The sequence below is a fragment of the Bemisia tabaci genome, chromosome 2, assembly GCF_918797505.1.
Source record: "Bemisia tabaci chromosome 2, PGI_BMITA_v3".
In the NCBI taxonomy this organism is placed as follows: domain Eukaryota; kingdom Metazoa; phylum Arthropoda; class Insecta; order Hemiptera; family Aleyrodidae; genus Bemisia; species Bemisia tabaci.
Window position 1 is genome coordinate 33,794,492 of NC_092794.1, and position 17,578 is coordinate 33,812,069.

Below are 17,578 nucleotides of genomic sequence, written 5' to 3' on the forward strand. Positions count from 1 at the left end.
AAATTATGACTACACAGTTAGGACTCAAGTACACTTGAGAAAATTTAGCACTCAGACAGACTCGAGTGGGCGTTATCGAGGTAGAGGCACTTAAGTGGTGGATAACAATGATGCAACTTTCTCGCCTCTTGCATCAGCTACTCGAACCACTCTGGCTGATGCAACTTTCTCGCCTCTTGCATCAGCTACTCGAACCACTCTGGCTGATGCAACTTTCTCGCCTCTTGCATCAGCTACTCGAACCACTCTAGTCAAGCGCAGTAGGTAGGGGAATCATTATGTCTTCGCCTTCGTGGATAATAGTTTCGCCGCCAGCGTCCTCAGTGTCCAGTGCTAACGTATTCGACCTAATCGAGTCTGACAAATTATGACGACATAGTTTGTCCGAGTGAAACCGAGTTTGGTGATTATCAAATACTACTATATTTACTCCGTGGTAAATTGTAACTCTACATAAAAGTGTAATTTATGTTACGACTTATGACGACATAGTTTGTCCGAGTGAAACCGAGTTTGGTGATTATCAAATACTACTATATTTACTCCGCGGTAAATTATAACTCTACATAAAAGTGTAATTTATGTTACGACTTATGACTACACAGTTTGCCCGAGTGAAACCGAGTTTGGTGATTAACAAATACTACTATATTTACTTTGAGGTAAATCATGAGTCTACAGTTTCTTTCCGCTCGGTGAGGAAACTAAATATATTTACCTCCGCGTAGAAAACTCTTCAGTCTCACTTTTGATGATATTGGAAACCCTCGAGCTTACAATAGTATTCACATGTTCACTCTGAAATCTTTTCAGAGAACAGAATCTTACAAACGAGAAAATAGTGTTGATTTTCTGTTCTGACGAAATCAGAAAATCTCGAGCTTATAATAGTATAAAACTTTGAGCTTAAAATAGTATTCACTTGTTCGCTTTGAAATCTTTTCCGTGAACAGAATCTAGCAAACGTAAAGAAAGTGTAAGTTTTCTTTTCTGACCGACTCGGAAGACTTTGAGCCTGTATAAATAGTATCTTTATCATGGCTGCTCAAGAACAGAATGTTGAAACTTTCATCCAATGTGATATTTGTGATGAATTTTATAAACAAGGTGAAAAGCATGAACATGGTGCGGAACAAATTAAGAAGGAGGAGGGTATCAACGATGAAACGAATATTAAACAGGAGCTCATCGAATGTGATATTTGTGATGAATTTTATAGACAAGGTGAAAAGCACGAACATGGTGCCGAACAAATTAAGAAGGAGGAGGGTATCAACGATGAAACGCACATTAAACAGGAGCACAACGCGCTCATCCATTGTGATATTTGTGATGAGTTTTATGCGGAGGGAGAGAATCATGAGCAATCTCCCGAACATATTGAAAAGATGTCCACCTCATCACCTACCGATGACAACAACGATCAAGAATATTGTGACACGTGTAAAATATCATACCATAAAAGAGAAAAACATGAAGAATCTGCAAGTCACATAAGAAATTTGTTCGAGATGAAAGTACCGATTGTTCAAGTTGAGACTGCTTGTCAAAGCAGGTTGAAAACATTTTTCATCACAAACTTCCAGCCAGAGAATCTCATCATAGATGAGTACCTCCTATCGGCTAAAGACCTCATAATTAAAAAAATAAAAGAAGAACTCACCGGCGAGGCATTGAAGGTTAATATACTAGTTTACGCCGAGTACGAGAAAGCTGACGATAAGGACAAGGAAGGAATGCAGTTGAAAAAGTTTAAGACTAAAAACGAAGCTATTTTCGCGTCAACGGATCTGGACGAGTATTATGAAAAGTTCAGGGCCAAGATCAATAAAGAGTCATTCGATTTTCACATGAACGGATCCGGGTGGGTGCTGAAGAAGATACAAGGTATGGAGCTACGTATCAACCGCTATTACGCGTTACATCGAGGAGGAACGTATGTTAAGCTGCCATTTTCGACGAAGCATGTTGTCAATGTAAATAACGGTGCATTAAACGATTGTTTCCTGTACGCAATGTTGGGAAAGTTTCTCCCGAGGGATTCGAAGCATAAACAACGTCCGGAAAAATATTTAGATCTGTTCGATCGTTACGATTTCTCGGACGTTCGATTCCCCACGAGCATAGATGACATTATCAAATTCGAGAAAAGGAACAACGTATCGGTTTCGGTATTTGGCCTCCGTGAGAGTTTGGTGTCCAACAAGAAAAAGTATACAGTTTACCCAATTAAAGTTGCCGACCCGGAAAGAGAGGACCACACCGACCTACTATGTCTCTCAACCCCCGTACCTTTAAGTTACCATTATTGCTGGATCAGTAACTTTGAACAACTTGTACGAAAACAGTTGACAAACCATCAACATCGTATCTACATCTGCAAGAAATGCTTTACGTACAAGTACTCGATGGAGGAATTGAATCAACATAAAGTTCTCTGCTCTTTGGTCAGCAAAGATGCATTCCTAGCTTCATTTCCCGACGAGCGATACCTCAAGTTCGAAAATCACCACAAGGAAATAAAACATAATTATGTAATTTATGCAGACTTTGAAGCCTACTTAGAACCAATTCATGGTGACTCGGAGCATCCAGCGTCTGCGTATAGGCGGCACATCTCAAATTCTTACGCTTACCTCCTCGTCACGGAAGATCCCGAATTTAAAATGACGGAACCGAAACTGTACCGTGGCGAAGAGGCACATATCAAATTTCTGGACGATATAATCACTCTCGTAGGAAGAATCAGTGAGAGTTACAACGACAAAGAGAGTAAAATAATAATGACACATGAAGACCGGGCCACATTTGAAGCGGAAAATAGGTGTGGACATTGTGAGGTGGATTTCTCACAACCAGGTATCGTAAAGGTAAGGGATCATGACCATCAAAAGAGAGCGGGAGGGAAAACAGGGTCCAATTATCGAAAGGCGCTATGTTCAAATTGTAATCTTATTTTCCGACATGAGAAATGTGTTAGAGTCGTCCTGCACAATGGTAGCAGGTATGATTTCCACGAGGTAGTGCTGGCTCTGAACAAATATCCTCATCGCGTCGAAATAATACCACACACGGAGGAAAATTACATCAGTATGACGGTCCATCTGGGAAACAGGTTTTCGATCAAGTTCATCGACTCGTTCCGATTCCTCCCCGCGTCGTTGGATAAACTGGTTCAGACGATCCCGCGCGAATCTTTCGTTCGCACGAGGAAACTCACTCGCACAGACAATGAGTTCGATATGGTTTGTCGGAAAGCTCCGTTCCCGTACGATTACGTTGACAATCCGGCCAAGCTGAACGAGACGCGTCCACCACCGCGAGAGGCTTTCTTCAACACCCTGACTCAAACGGACATCTCTGAAGAAGAATACGAACGGTTTCTCCAAGTTTGGCAAACTTTCAATTTCCGTAATCTCGGCGAGTATTCAGATTTCTACTTGCGACTCGATGTGTGCCTCCTCAGCGATGTGTTTGAGGAGTTCCGACTTTTCGGAATAAAAAATTATAGTTTGGACTGTGCCAATTACCTGACGCTACCCGGTTTCGCTTTCGACGCCTTCCTAAAAATAACTAATGTGAAAATTCAACTCTTCAATGATATGGATATGGTATTCATGATTATGAGCTCGATCCGAGGTGGGATAACACAGGTGGTGAAACGGCACGCTCTTGCAAACAATCCTTTGATACCGGATCAGTTTGATCCTAAAAAACCAGTGAACTATATACAATACTTGGATGTGACGGCACTTTACGCACACACCATGAGAAAGCATCTGCCCTACGATAACTACACTTGGGTCCCGGAAGGAGAAGAGTTGCTAACTCTGGCGAAAACTATAATCAACCATCCCGACGACGCTCCTTTCGGGTACATACTCGATGTAGATATTGAATATCCAGAACACCTCCACGACCTGCACAAGGACCTTCCGTTCTTGTGCAAGAACGAAATACCACCATCGGGAGCGGGGAAATGTACGAAACTATTGACGACTCTAGCTAATAAAAACAACTATGTTATCCACTATGTAATGTTGAAAGAAGCGCTTGGTCAAGGATTAAAACTCCTGCGCGTCAACCGGGCCATCAAATTCCGTCAGGCTCCTTTCTTGGCACCCTTCATCGAGCTGAACGCCCGGTTGAGACGGGACGCTACGAATCCGTTCCACCAAACGCTCCTGAAACTGTGCAGCAACGCTTGCTACGGAAAATTTATCGAGAACCCGTTGAAGCGAAAGAATATTAAATTGGGTACAAACAGCAGACAGATATTGAAAGCCATCTCACGGGTCGATTTCGTAGATCGCACGATTTTCGCAGAAGAATTGGTAGCAATCCATTTACGGAGAACAGAGGTCGTCATAGACAGACCAATGATTGTTGGTTTTTCAATCTTAGATCTGAGTAAAGTACACATGTATCAATTCCACTATAATCACATGCTTAAGAAGTACAATCCCGACCAAGTTCAACTTCTCTATATGGATACGGACTCGTTCATTTACGAGTTGACTACACCGAACGTCTACGATGATATGATGTCAGATCTACACTTGTACGACACCTCCAACTTCCCAGAAGGTCATCAATGTCGCAGCGCGACAAACCGTAAAGTAATGGGTAGTTTTAAGGATGAAACGGGTGGAATACCCATTGCTGAGTTTGTCGCGCTGCGACCCAAGATGTATGCGTATCGTTTTAGCGACGGGGAAACAGAGAAAAGGGCAAAAGGGATATCAACACCAGTGGTAAGATCGCTAAACTTTGCCAATTTTCTCACAGTATTAAAAGATCCTGAATCGAGAATGACCGCCTCGATGCGCAGGATCGGGGCGCGGAAACATCAACTATACTCCTTCGAAACTACAAAAAGAACCCTCTCCGGCTTAGACGATAAACGTTGTATTTTAGAAGACGGTGTTAGCACTGTTCCTTGGGGTCATCGTGACAACAAAGATCCTTGCATGGTGGATGAAAGTTGCGGAGCCGAGACCGAGTTGAGAAAAATCCTCGCTGTTAAACAACTTCGTATAAATAGTATAGATAATTCTGGAGAACCGTCAGTTAAGAAACCTCGAATTTGAAAATAGGAACATCCTCGCTGTTAAACAACCTCGTATAAATAGTATAAATAATTCTGCTGGAGAACCGTCAGTTAAGAAACCTCGAATTTGAAAATAGTAAAAGTGCAACTAACGGAACGAACAAATGATGGCTTGTCTCGATGTACAAGGTTTTTGGAGCCAAGGAAATTTCATCGTCAAAGAGTTTGGTCTTGTGGATATGAAGTGTACTCAAACTGAACTCTATTTATTCAAACCTCCGTTCCCGAGCAGCATGTTGAGCGCTAAAGACGTTGTGACAAACAACTGGTTAACACGCAATTATCATCACTTGGAATGGGAAAGCGGGTTTCTCGAGTACGATGAATTCACTTCAAAATGAATAGCATCGGGAACCGCTACGATGTACTTTATGTTAAAGGTGAACAAAAACGAAATTTCATCAGTAGTTTCGTGCCGGACAAATGTATCGTTGTAAATTTGGACACTAAAGATTGTCCGTCCTTGCGACTATTGGCTCGTTGGTCGACAGCATATACGTGTCCTTTAGTACATCCATTCTGCGCAATGTCGAACGCATTCCGATTGTGTATGTGGATGTCGGCATCTTATTATCGTGATTATTTCACAGATGAAATCATGCAATGGCAGGAGAAGATTATAGTGGCAGACGAACAAAGGAATCACCCCGATAATAATAAAGGAGTAGTAGATGGAAAGTCAGATTGAACGAACCGAAATATTGCGGACGAAAAGTGAAATCATCCGTGCTTAATATAGCAGACAAATTGTCGAATCAACCCGACTCAATATATATATAGCACACGAAAAGTGGAATCATTCGCAGACGAATTATCGAAGCGAAATATAGCAGTCGAAAAGTATCCGTGCTTAATATAGCAAACAACTTGTTTCACTCGAAATATTTAGCGCACGAAAATTGGAATCATTTGTACCTTGAAAGAACTGACGACATGGAAGTTTTCAACAATTCAATCTTGATCGTCAACGCTAAAGAGCTGACTGTAAACGCCCGCTACAAGATGAACAAACTCATCAAAATACCAACCAAGTACGGGATCACCGTTGCCGCCGATATCATCTTCGAGAATCATCATCGTCTCCTCTTCCTACCTTCGCACATTACGAACCGTTTGACGGACGATGCAATTCAGGATATCAACGCTGGATCCTTCGATCTCATCTACGAAGGCCCGATCGGAAGAACATATAAATTCGCACTCGTTCCAAACATTGCAGCTTAATTTATATTGTATGTCATGTTTGTATTCTTTTGTAAATGATGTAATGTTTGAAAAAAAAAAAAAAAATAAAAAAAAAAAAATAAAAAAAAAAAAAAAAAAAAAATAAACATGTTTTTTTTTTTTTTTAAATTTTTGCTTAAGATCAATCCAATTGCCTCACGGTTCCGTGCAGTAGTTCGTACGAATACTTCACAGGAGTGATCAGAATCACTTGGGCTGTAGTGTTGGCCGGGAAATTCTCTTTTACCACAACGGTCAACGTGATATCCACCGGAGCTGTTTTTAGATCTTCACCTTGAACGCATTTGATGACAAAAATCGCGCGATCTTTGAAATTTTCAAACAACATAGCTGGCTCGCAGAGTTTCTCACCTTTCCAGTAGTCTCTCATAAAATCGGTGTAGTTCAGGTAGGCGTGATTATAATCCATACTCGGGAAATCGTAGATCGTATCAACTTGAGGAAACCGACGCTCACCGATTTGAACGCTGACCGAGCGCACATTTACATGGTCGAAACGAGAGGAATCCTTCAGGTGATTGTCCCGTCGATCCGTTTGAAATACCAACACCACGAATTTGGGCTTGTGCCTGCTGGTTGTTCTTACGCTCCATTTGAACGTCTTGGTCGGAAAAATCCCAGGGATGTCGTGCGATTCCCAATTCATGTAACCGAAACTCATCTTGTCGTTCTTCTTCATCTTGAGCAAGATTTGTTTTTCCAGTTCCAACGTGAATTTGACGACGGGAATCTCCCAATAGATTTCGATTATTTTAAATTTGATGGTGTAACCGTCCGCGGTCGCCGCGTCGGTGATATAATATGCATTCTTATCCGTACCACTGCGCACTAGGATCAACTCTTGCGAGCATCTGACTAGAACGTCTTTGAAATGTACTGCGAATCCGCTGAGTGAAGACAACGGAACGACGGCGCACTGAGTTTCATCCAACGTTGTCATATCCCATTCGGCCCATGAAGAAGAGATGTCACAAAACCCGGCAGTTGCGAGTCCCGCGGTTTCCGCTCTAGTGTATGTGAGATAATTTTTCACGGTCGATGTCACTCCGACACACTGCATGCTATCGATTTCCGTCCCGTTCACTTTGTACTGCATACGGTCGAACAAGTGCAGGGGATAATTGTTAGCCCACTTGACTTTAGGTTTCGCAGCATCTGCGGCGGCTCCAGGATTTTTCTCGAGTTTCACTTCTAAACGCATGAAGATCCTCGAATCTTGAGGCACGGTGATCAGACCGTGGGTATCGGGGGTGAACCGGATCGAATCGTTGTTTCCACGCCGTTCGTCGACCGGACCGAAACGGATGTATTCGTATTCGATGATCTCTTGTCGCCAAGCTTCCATCTTGTTCTTATTTCGGATTTTTCACCACGAATCCGAGTTGTGTGAGAGCCCTCTTGGAATATTCGCTCAAAGTTTTCCTCTGCTGCTGCTGCTGTTGACAACTAGTCCGTGGATTATCAATACTATTATATGCGAGAGAATTTAGGAACGTATCGTCGTTCTGGATCCTTCGTTTACCCATAAGTTACTGGTCTCACGTGTAGTCGCACTGTCACTTCTTCACCACCGAAATTGATCGCTCTTCCTTGTTGGTCTACTATATTAACGAGCAAACGTTGGATCTTATCACCCAAGACGGGGTAGTAATGAATCGTCGACGGTTGCTCTACCATTTTGAATCCTGGTTCGATATCGGGAGCAAACGCATAAATGTGATGTCCGCGCACCCCGTTCACGTATCCACCGTCAGCGATGCTGCATTCGATGCATATCATGTTTACAGGTGAGATGTTGACGCGATAGTCAGCTTCGTGCCATTCGTCTGGTGCCAAGAGACGCTTTCCGAATCCGAGCACCTTACGTAAAGTGCCGGGTCTGCGGAAATCGATCCAGTACTTGGATTTGATGCTTACTTTAAGCGTAGCGTTGTTCGCTTTGAGTTTGATAGCTTCCGCTCCGCCAAGATCTCCCTGCAAGTATTCTTGTATACCCTCGATCTCGTAGGCTCCGATCGGGAACGAAATTGCCGAGTAATTCTCTTCAGGGCTCTCGGAGTAGAAAAGCAGTCTGTTCGTTATATCGATGTTCGGGATGGAATAATAAGTTACAAAACCCGTCAGACCGATCTCGCAAGGTCCGAACAACTCGAGAGGTCTAGGCAGTGCAAACTCGAGAACGTTGCTCCTCCCCGTCAACATGAACGTGTGACATCTTTTCTGAGTTTCCATATTCAGGTTTCGAGAATACTATATATTCCTGGTTTGTACGAGCCATTCTAAACATCGTTTCCCGCAGACGCTCGAGTTGAAATTTTGTTCGCTATCATAATTGTATCCTATTGTGGTCGTTGAGCTACCGCGTGAGCGTAAAATGTATCGCGTAATTTCAACGGGTGGTGGTAAATCACCGAAGCTGTCGTAGTACAATGCATTGCCGCTCTTTGAAATCCGGTATGCTGTCCAATGTGTACCGGCTCCATCGCTTCGGTCCAGATTGATGATACCGCACTCGGGACGTTTGGGTTTCTTGATCGCCAATTCATCGATCATGAACACACCGCGGAAATGCGGGATTCGTAATTGTTCTTTCGCAGCGATTCTCAACTCAACATCCGTCATCGCTCGGCGCAGTAGCTCACGGATCAGTTTAAATTCTTACGGTAAGGTCTCAAGTAAAGTCCGTAACCTTTACGGTACGGTCGCAAGTACAATCCTTCACCGAGGTGTACGTTTTTCTTCAAAGATCCGTCGATGACAGTCTTGATCATTTTCGCTACCGGTGTGATTGTTCGCGCGGCCAGTCCGATACTCGTCAGAAGATTTTTGACTCCGGCACCCGTCTTCGGGATAGCCAAGATTCGCTCCGCCGGTTTCTTCTTCTTCTTCTTCGACGCTCCGGCACCCATCTTTGGGAGAGCCAAGATTCGTTCGATCGACCGCTCCACCGGTTTCGTCTTCTTCTTCGACGCTCTCTTCTTCTTCTTCTTGGGTTTCGGTTTTTTCGCTGCCACCGTCTTGTTTAGTCCCATTCCGAGTTTGGCTTTGAGTTTCATAGCGTTCGTTACGGCGTATGCTGCCGCTCTTTCACCCAACGATGAGTCGGACGCTTTCACACGTTCCCAAGCTCTGTCGGCAAGTATGAGATCGGCTTTGTTCCTCTCGGTGGTGTCTTTGGTCTTACTGTAAGCGATGTCGTGGGACTTGCAAGCTTCGTCGAGCGGATTTATACCCGGATCTCCGCGTTTCAATCGTTCTGCGAGGCGAGTGCCCGGTCCGCAGTACCTGTAGTCGCCCGGTAAGTGTAGTTCGAACGGTAGTGAATTTATCAACGAGTTTAACAGTCCACGTCCTCGATTGGTTTTGCTGCAAGTTGATGTTCTTCTCGGTGACATACTCTGATGAAAATGTCCATACTACTTATACGGAGAAGTAAAGAAAATAACTGTCCGATAAAATAGGGAACGAAAACGATGCGACTCGTCAAGCAAAGAAAGTCACTGCGAGTCCGGAACCTCGACAAACGGAAGAAGCAAAATGAAAACCGACGACGACACAGTGAACTGTTACCGAACAGTATCCGTTGCATTGTCGTTGGACCGTCCAACTGCGGTAAAACAAACGTGATGGTTTGCTTGCTACAACATCCGAACGGATTGAAGTTCCGCAACGTGTACTTGTACTCCAAGACACCGTTCCAACCAAAGTATGAAGAACTGCGTCAGATATTCGACGGAATCGACGGTCTCGGATACAACGTCTATTCGGACACGGCCGAGATTGTTCCACCAAACGATGCCGCATCAGACTCGGTCTTCATTTTCGATGATGTCGCTTGTGACAAACAAAATGCGATGCGGGAATATTTCAGTATGGGAAGACACAGCTCGGTCGATAGTTTCTACTTGTGTCAAACGTATTCTCGCATACCGAAACAATTGATTCGCGATAACGCTAACCTGCTCGTAGTTTTCAAACAGGACAATACAAACTTGCGACACATCTACGACGATCACGTCAACACAGATTTCACGTTCGAAGATTTCAGACACATCTGCTCGGTGTGCTGGCAGGACAAGTACGGGTTTTTAGTCATCGATAAAGATAGTAATAAGAACGAGGGAAGGTACCGGAAAGGCTTCGATACTTTTATTGAACAAGATGGATAACTTATCGTTGTCGACGATCGCTCAGAAATACGGTAGTATCGATAAAATCCGTCAAGATATCAAACGGAAGTTAAATACCATTCGCACCGGAGAGGCGGACGCTCAGGTGACGTTGAAGAAAGTTTTCAAACCGTTGACAGATCCGCTCGCAGCGTTGCAGAAAACTGTGTCGTCGTCGTCAACTCCCGCACTTGTCGCTGCTCCTCAGGAAAAGAAAACCAAGATCGAAGCTTCAAAATCGGAAACGAAAGATGGAACAACGTTTGTTGATAGTTTATTTGCTTCGTTCGGATCACCGAAAAATATAAACAACGATGATGATGACGATTCAAAGGAGGATGATGATGATGACGATGATGAATCGTTCCAAGATGCAACGGGTAAAGAACAAACAACGAGTCGCACTGAAGACGATGACGTCGATTCTCGAAACACAATCACTGCCCCGCACGTACAGTTCTACTTGGACGATCTGGAGAAACAACCGAAACAATCCGATACCACGTATGGTGTGCGGAAAGCGATCAACGGAAACTATCTTATCGGAAATCGAACCATAAGTTTCGATTCGGACGGACGACTAATCTTGGACGGTGGCGATGAGGTGTTCGAACCGACACCCGGGTTCTTGGAGCTCATTTTCAAGAAACATCCGCGTAATTACACAGCAGATGATCGTGCTAATTTCCAACGAGTAGTTACGCTCACCAATGCGCATTGGAGGAATCACCATCCACACGGTAGACCCAACTCGAACCGCAGTCAAAAATACCGCGATCTCATCAAACCTTTGTTCGCTACATCTACTCCGAGATCAACGAGGAAGTCATCGCGTAAAAAATTGAAGAAAGGCTCTGGTATGAAAATTCACCGTGCGAAACGGGAACTCGTCTATTGGGACGATCCGAACGAATTGGTCCAACGTCTCGTTTTACTTGTAGCTTCGAAACAAGCTGGTCACACCGATCACGATCGTGAAATTCTGAGTATCGTCGAAGAGCTTCGCGAAGCGGATTACATCCACTAAATATAGGTTCCGCACAAAAATGAGTCACACCGACCGGTTTGGAAGATCGAAAGGAACTTACGTTCGCAACACGAAGCAAGGTCTCAAAGGTGACGGTTTCTTACTGGATCCCGACGGAAATTATCTCGTATCCAACAAACGGATCCGACAACTGCAAGATCCCGAAGAGGATACCGACGCCGTGAACAAACAATGGACAGACTCGAGGTGGACGGAAGCTATGAATTTAGCACAGCTTAGTTTGGAGAGAATGGAAGAATACAAAAGTATCGCGCAACGACTTGAGACGAAATTATCACGACTGGAAAATAGAATCAGTCAACTAGAGGTTGTGAATCGAATGAAAGGAAAATAGTGTTGCGATGAGTCACACGGACGGTTTTGGCCGATCGAAATTCCGCCGCGGTCCAAAAGGTGACGGATTCTCACTGGATTCCGACGGAAATTATATCGTATCGAACAAACGGATTCGTCAAGTGCAAGATCCCGAAAGCGATGAGGATGCGGTGAACAAACAATGGTCCGAACGGAAGTGGAAGGAAGCCATGAAATTAGCTCAACACTGTCTGGAGCGTATCCACCAACTTCAGCAATCTTACAATCGTCTGGTTAAAATAGTAGCAACGAAACAGCATTTGAATCGAGAGAGCGGACGACGTCGACGGTAAATATCATGTCGGCAGAAAAACGTGGGATCGTCGAGGAGCTACATAAACCTGCACGACGAAACTATCCGCGTCGTAAAGTACGGATTCTCGGATTGTTCGATTTATGGCAAGCCGATCTCGTCGAGATGCAACCGTACGCCTCGGTCAACAAAGGATACAGATATCTCCTCACCGTCATCGACGCGTGCTCGAAAAAGGCGTGGGCCGAACCGCTCAAATCAAAAACGGCCACCGATGTCACTTTTGCTCTGCAACGCGTTCTCAAAGCAGCCGGAAAGTCACCGAAACATTTACAAGTCGATATGGGCTCGGAATTCTACAACTCCAAATGTCAGGCATTGATGAAGCGTCACCATATCAATATGTACAGCTCGTTCTCGACAACCAAAGCCTCCATTGTGGAGCGATTCAATCGAACGCTCAAAACGAAGATGTGGAAAGAGTTCAGCGCGCAAGGATCGTACAAGTGGGTAGATCTATTACCGAAACTCATCCGTGAATATAACGGGAGCGTTCATCGCACAATCGGGATGAAACCAATCGATGTCACCGAAAAGGATGTACCGATGATCCTGCAAAAGCTTCGTGGACCGCCGCTGAGTAAAATTGAAAAGAGACGTCTGGCCAGACGAAAACTGAATGTCGGTGATCACGTCCGGATCTCGAGACTCAAAGCCATGTTCGAGAAAGGATACACACCGAATTGGAGCACGGAAATTTTCAAGATTGTCAGCGTCAATCCCACCGTTCCGATCACGTACGATCTGAAAGACGCACACGATACGATCATCAAAGGAAAATTTTACCGCGAAGAACTCCAACCCACCAACTATAAAGATACGTTCCTGGTGGAGAAAATTCTGCGTCGCAAGAAAAACCAGGTCTTTGTCAAATGGTTGGGTCTGGACGCGAGTCACAATAGTTGGATCGATAGTAAGGATTTCGTATAAATAATAATATGCAACGTGTTTGCGTTTTCGAAACGTGTTTGCGTTTTCGAAACGTGTTTGCGTTTTCGAAACGTGTTTGCGTTTTCGAAACGTGTTTGCGTTTTCTAAACGTGTTTGCGTTTTTTAAACGTGTTTGCGTTTTCGAAACGTGTTTGCGTTTTCGAAACGTGTTTGCGTTTTCGAAACGTGTTTGCGTTTTCTAAACGCGAACTGTTTGAAACTGTAACTGTAACTGTAAATATCCAATAAAAATTTTTGATTCGTCAAACTGTTCGTCAAACTGTCATCCCAAAACAGAAGGTTCCCGATACGCATCTCCAAGCGCACACTAGTACAAAATTTGAAATTACCGAATCAGACCCTAATCTACAGTATCTGATACCGACCCATACTGTAAGATACGGTCTCCCGAAACCGAAAAATTTTACAAGTCCGAAAATCCGAATTTTTTGCACAATCTGGCAACATTGTATCGAAAAATTAACTAATTTCATTTTAGACCTTATAGACCAACGTCTAAAAGGTCTAAAATATTAAAAACAAAGAAGTTTTCTCAAAAATGTTTCAAATTTCGTCTTCCAAAACGGAAAAATTTTTCAAGTCCGAAAATCCGAATTTTTTTGCACAATCTGGCAACACTGTACGGAAAAATCAACTAATTTCTTGCCCCATCTGGCAACACTGTAAAATGCAATGTTGCAAAATTTCACCAATAAATAAATCATTTATTTACATGCACCACGCGGCAACGATGCTGCGCCATCTTGAAAAATACACCATTGCATAACCCGAAAAATGAAGGGGCATTAATACACGATTGCATAACCCGCATATTGAAGGGGCAACATGCAATACTTTCTTTTTACAGCGTTGCCATATTGAACAATAATCCTTATACAACGCTGTAATTTAATTCATATTTTTCTGCACCATCGTGCAACGCTGTTGGATAATTTACTGGGCTAAAGTCGCCATTTTCACCCTGATGACTTTAGCTACCTTGAAAGTTTTGACTGAAATTGGATACATTGTCATAAATTTTATCTGTGACAATAATAGGATGAACCGCTCCATGTATGAAATCTTTGGGGATGGTCAACCGGTTTCATCAATTTCAAACCCGTACAACCCATCGTGTACTATTTTCCTATTATTTGACACAGTACACCTGTTGAAGTGTGTTAGAAATAATTGGTTCAACCAACAGACAGAAGAACGCACACTATTTTTTCCCTATGTCGAAGACCAGTCTGTTGTGCTGAGAGGTCCATTTCACCAGCCCCCCCCACTTCCACAAAATAATATGAAAAATATGCCATCGTTTTGTAAGTGTTTTGTAACGTTTTGTAAGTCTAAAAAAAAATTTTGTAAGTCACTCCAAATGGTTCAAATGGATAACTTCATTTTGGGGGGGCTGGAGAAATGGTATCCCCCCCACTTCGCGATCGATAAATTCTGACAACGCCAACGTTTTGTAAGTGTTTTGTAACGTTTTGTAAGTCCAAAAGAAAATTTTGTAACTCAATTTTTAGAGGGGATACGGCTACCCAAAATTTTGGGGCCAGCCCCCCAACTTCGCGATCGATAAATTCTGACAACGCCAACGTTTTGTAAGTGTTTTGTAACGTTTTGTAAGTCCAAAAGAAAATTTTGTAACTCAATTTTTAGAGGGGATACGGCTACCCAAAATTTTGGGGCCAGCCCCCCCACTTCGCGATCGATAAATTCTGACAACGCCAACGTTTTGTAAGTGTTTTGTAACGTTTTGTAAGTCCAAAAGAAAATTTTGTAACTCAATTTTTAGGGGGGATACGGCTACCCAAAATTTTGGGGCCAGCCCCCCCACTTCGCGATCGATAAATTCTGACAACGCCAACGTTTTGTAAGTGTTTTGTAACGTTTTGTAAGTCCAAAAGAAAATTTTGTAACTCAATTTTTAGGGGGGATACGGCGACCTCAAAATTTTGGGGCCAGCCCCCCCCCCCCCACTTCGCGATCGATAAATTCCGATAACGCCAATGTTTCGTAAGTGTTTTGTAACGTTTTGTAAGTCCAAAAATAAATTTTGTAACTCAATTTTTAGGGGGGATACGGCTACCCAAAATTATCAGGGTCAATCGCACCGTTCAAATATCCCGCGCAAAGACCACCGGATCTCGCCCGGATCTTTCTCGTTCCGTGCCATGTTGCCGCAGCCTTTCAACCTTTCCGACCGTTTCAGTGGGACAGAGATACATCGTGTTCCTACGCTGCTTAGGGTTACATTAGGTCAGGTTACAGATTTTCTTCCCCGATTTTTGTTCTCGCGGTTTTAAGAGAAGCGTATATTATTCAGCTAAAATTAAGAGGGGTCAGGTTGTTTACATTTCATGGGCACTTGAAAATCCGGTTGTTTCGCTTTAGACAGGAGATGGACCAATGAACATGGTCTGCATTAAATAATTAACGGCACTTATTTTCTCTTCAAAATTTATTGTAAAAAATTATGCACACAACGAGAGGTTCGGAAAGCAACCGCTGAACGGGATACTCTTTAGTTTTTTAAGTCAAATCAGATGATGGTTCAACGGCACAAATGATGTCCTTTATATTTTTTCCCTGAAAAAAATGTTATCTGTGAGCACTTATTTCTTCTTCAGTTGCTCATTTCTGGACTCCAAGTCGTGCGATTCGTTTTATACTTGAAATTTTGAAGTTGGAACGCGTTGCGTGGTGTTTCAATTTATACCGTGTATAGTGGTCTATTGTTTGACGGATCCGGGTCAGGGTTAGGTTTCCTTAAAATTTTTTGAGGGTAGGTCGGTAGCTTCCTCCCAAGAGAAGAAAACCAATATTTAATTATAACCAATTTATACCGTGTGTAGAGGTCTATTGTTTGACGGATCCCGATTCGCTCAAATATTGAAAGGTAGAAACTGCTGGGTATATGACCCCCAAAAGTTTGGACACCTACCCTCTCCTCAACTTTAAAACTGATAAATATCGACGAGCAATATTCTTCTATGTGTAGCTCACGAGAAAAAGCGGTGGGAAGCAACGAACTGTTTCAAGGAGTAATTAGACTGCATTTTGCAATTTGGAATTATAAATTGTGTCTCATCTGAAAAAACACTCATATGCATAGGGAAACTAATGGCACATACGTTGATTTTGAACCGGGCTGGAATTTATAGTTCCAAATTGCAAAATGTAGTCCACTTTAAGTTTATCATTGGTGAAAAACAAAATTAGGCATGTAGGAGCGAAGGTCGTCTTATTCTTGAGTAATATTGCTGGAAAACTCGCAAACCGCAGAATGGAGAACTCCGGTTCTTTAACCCTTAGATGACTAACCGGGTCTACGGGGCCCGACGGCTTTTTATTTTTCGAACCACATTGGCTGTAATTGACCGAAAAGTCTGTCCTTCACAAATAGCTCTACAGAAACGCTTAAAAACATAATTCTCTAAAAAAAAAATATTCGAAATTTTTTTTTTTAGACTGCAATTTGTGTTTCGCGTCTACTCCTAGAATGACTAATTGAGGCCTACGAGGCCCGTATTGAGGTAAATTTTGGTTGTTAAAGTGAATTATAAGATAAACGTGGGAAAAAATTTCTTGTCGAGTTTTTAATGGTTTCTCTGAGGTTTGCTTGTAGTTGTTTGACCTGAGAAGCGGTCATGGAGGTATTATACCACCTGAGAATACTGTCAAAGTACCGTGCTATAATTTCTCACAACTAAAAGGTAACCCCTTTACATCCTCACCGTATCATAAGAAGCATTGTGTGCTTTTTAGATGCTTCTTGTGATACAATAGATATGTAAAGGCGTTACCTTTTAACCGTGAGAAAATATTGTACGGTTTTTTTGATCGTTTTCCCTTAGAAATCAAATTCCAAATTTGTTAATCTCGTGCCAATATACCTCTGGGCTACAAGTTTCAAACAAATCCATCAGCAAAAAACCGAGTTGGCAATTTACGGCCGTTTTGAAATTAATGCAGCTGCCATTTCGAAAATTTTGGTTTTTTTAAAATTGTTCAGAAAGAACACATTTGAGCTAAGTCTTAAATCTAAACCTTATTATGTTCAATACTTTTCGTTATGGGCAGGCATTTAGTATGATGACTTATACCGATTAGGATATCGAAAATATTTTAAAAATATTTTGATTAGCAGTATTATTGTTTTAAATATTTTCAAAATATTTTGAAAATACTTACTAATGCATTACTGTCTTTTAAAATATTTTGAAAATATATAATAAATATTTTAAATATAAATATTATATGTACTAATATTTTAAAAATACTCTCACAATATAAATTTTTACAGTATTGACATACAAATATTTTGAAAATATTTTTATGATATTTTGAGTAAACATATTACCTATTTTTAAAAATTCAAAACGAAGATTCTTTAAATA

At 42.4% G+C, this 17,578-nt stretch overlaps 1 protein-coding gene across 2 annotated transcripts in view; it reads right to left on the minus strand.

The window, feature by feature from the left end:
- The window catches only part of LOC140224062 (uncharacterized), a 526,468-nt gene that overhangs the window by 378,072 nt on the left and 130,818 nt on the right, over window positions 1-17,578 (minus strand). The gene's annotated exons all lie outside the window — the stretch shown is intronic.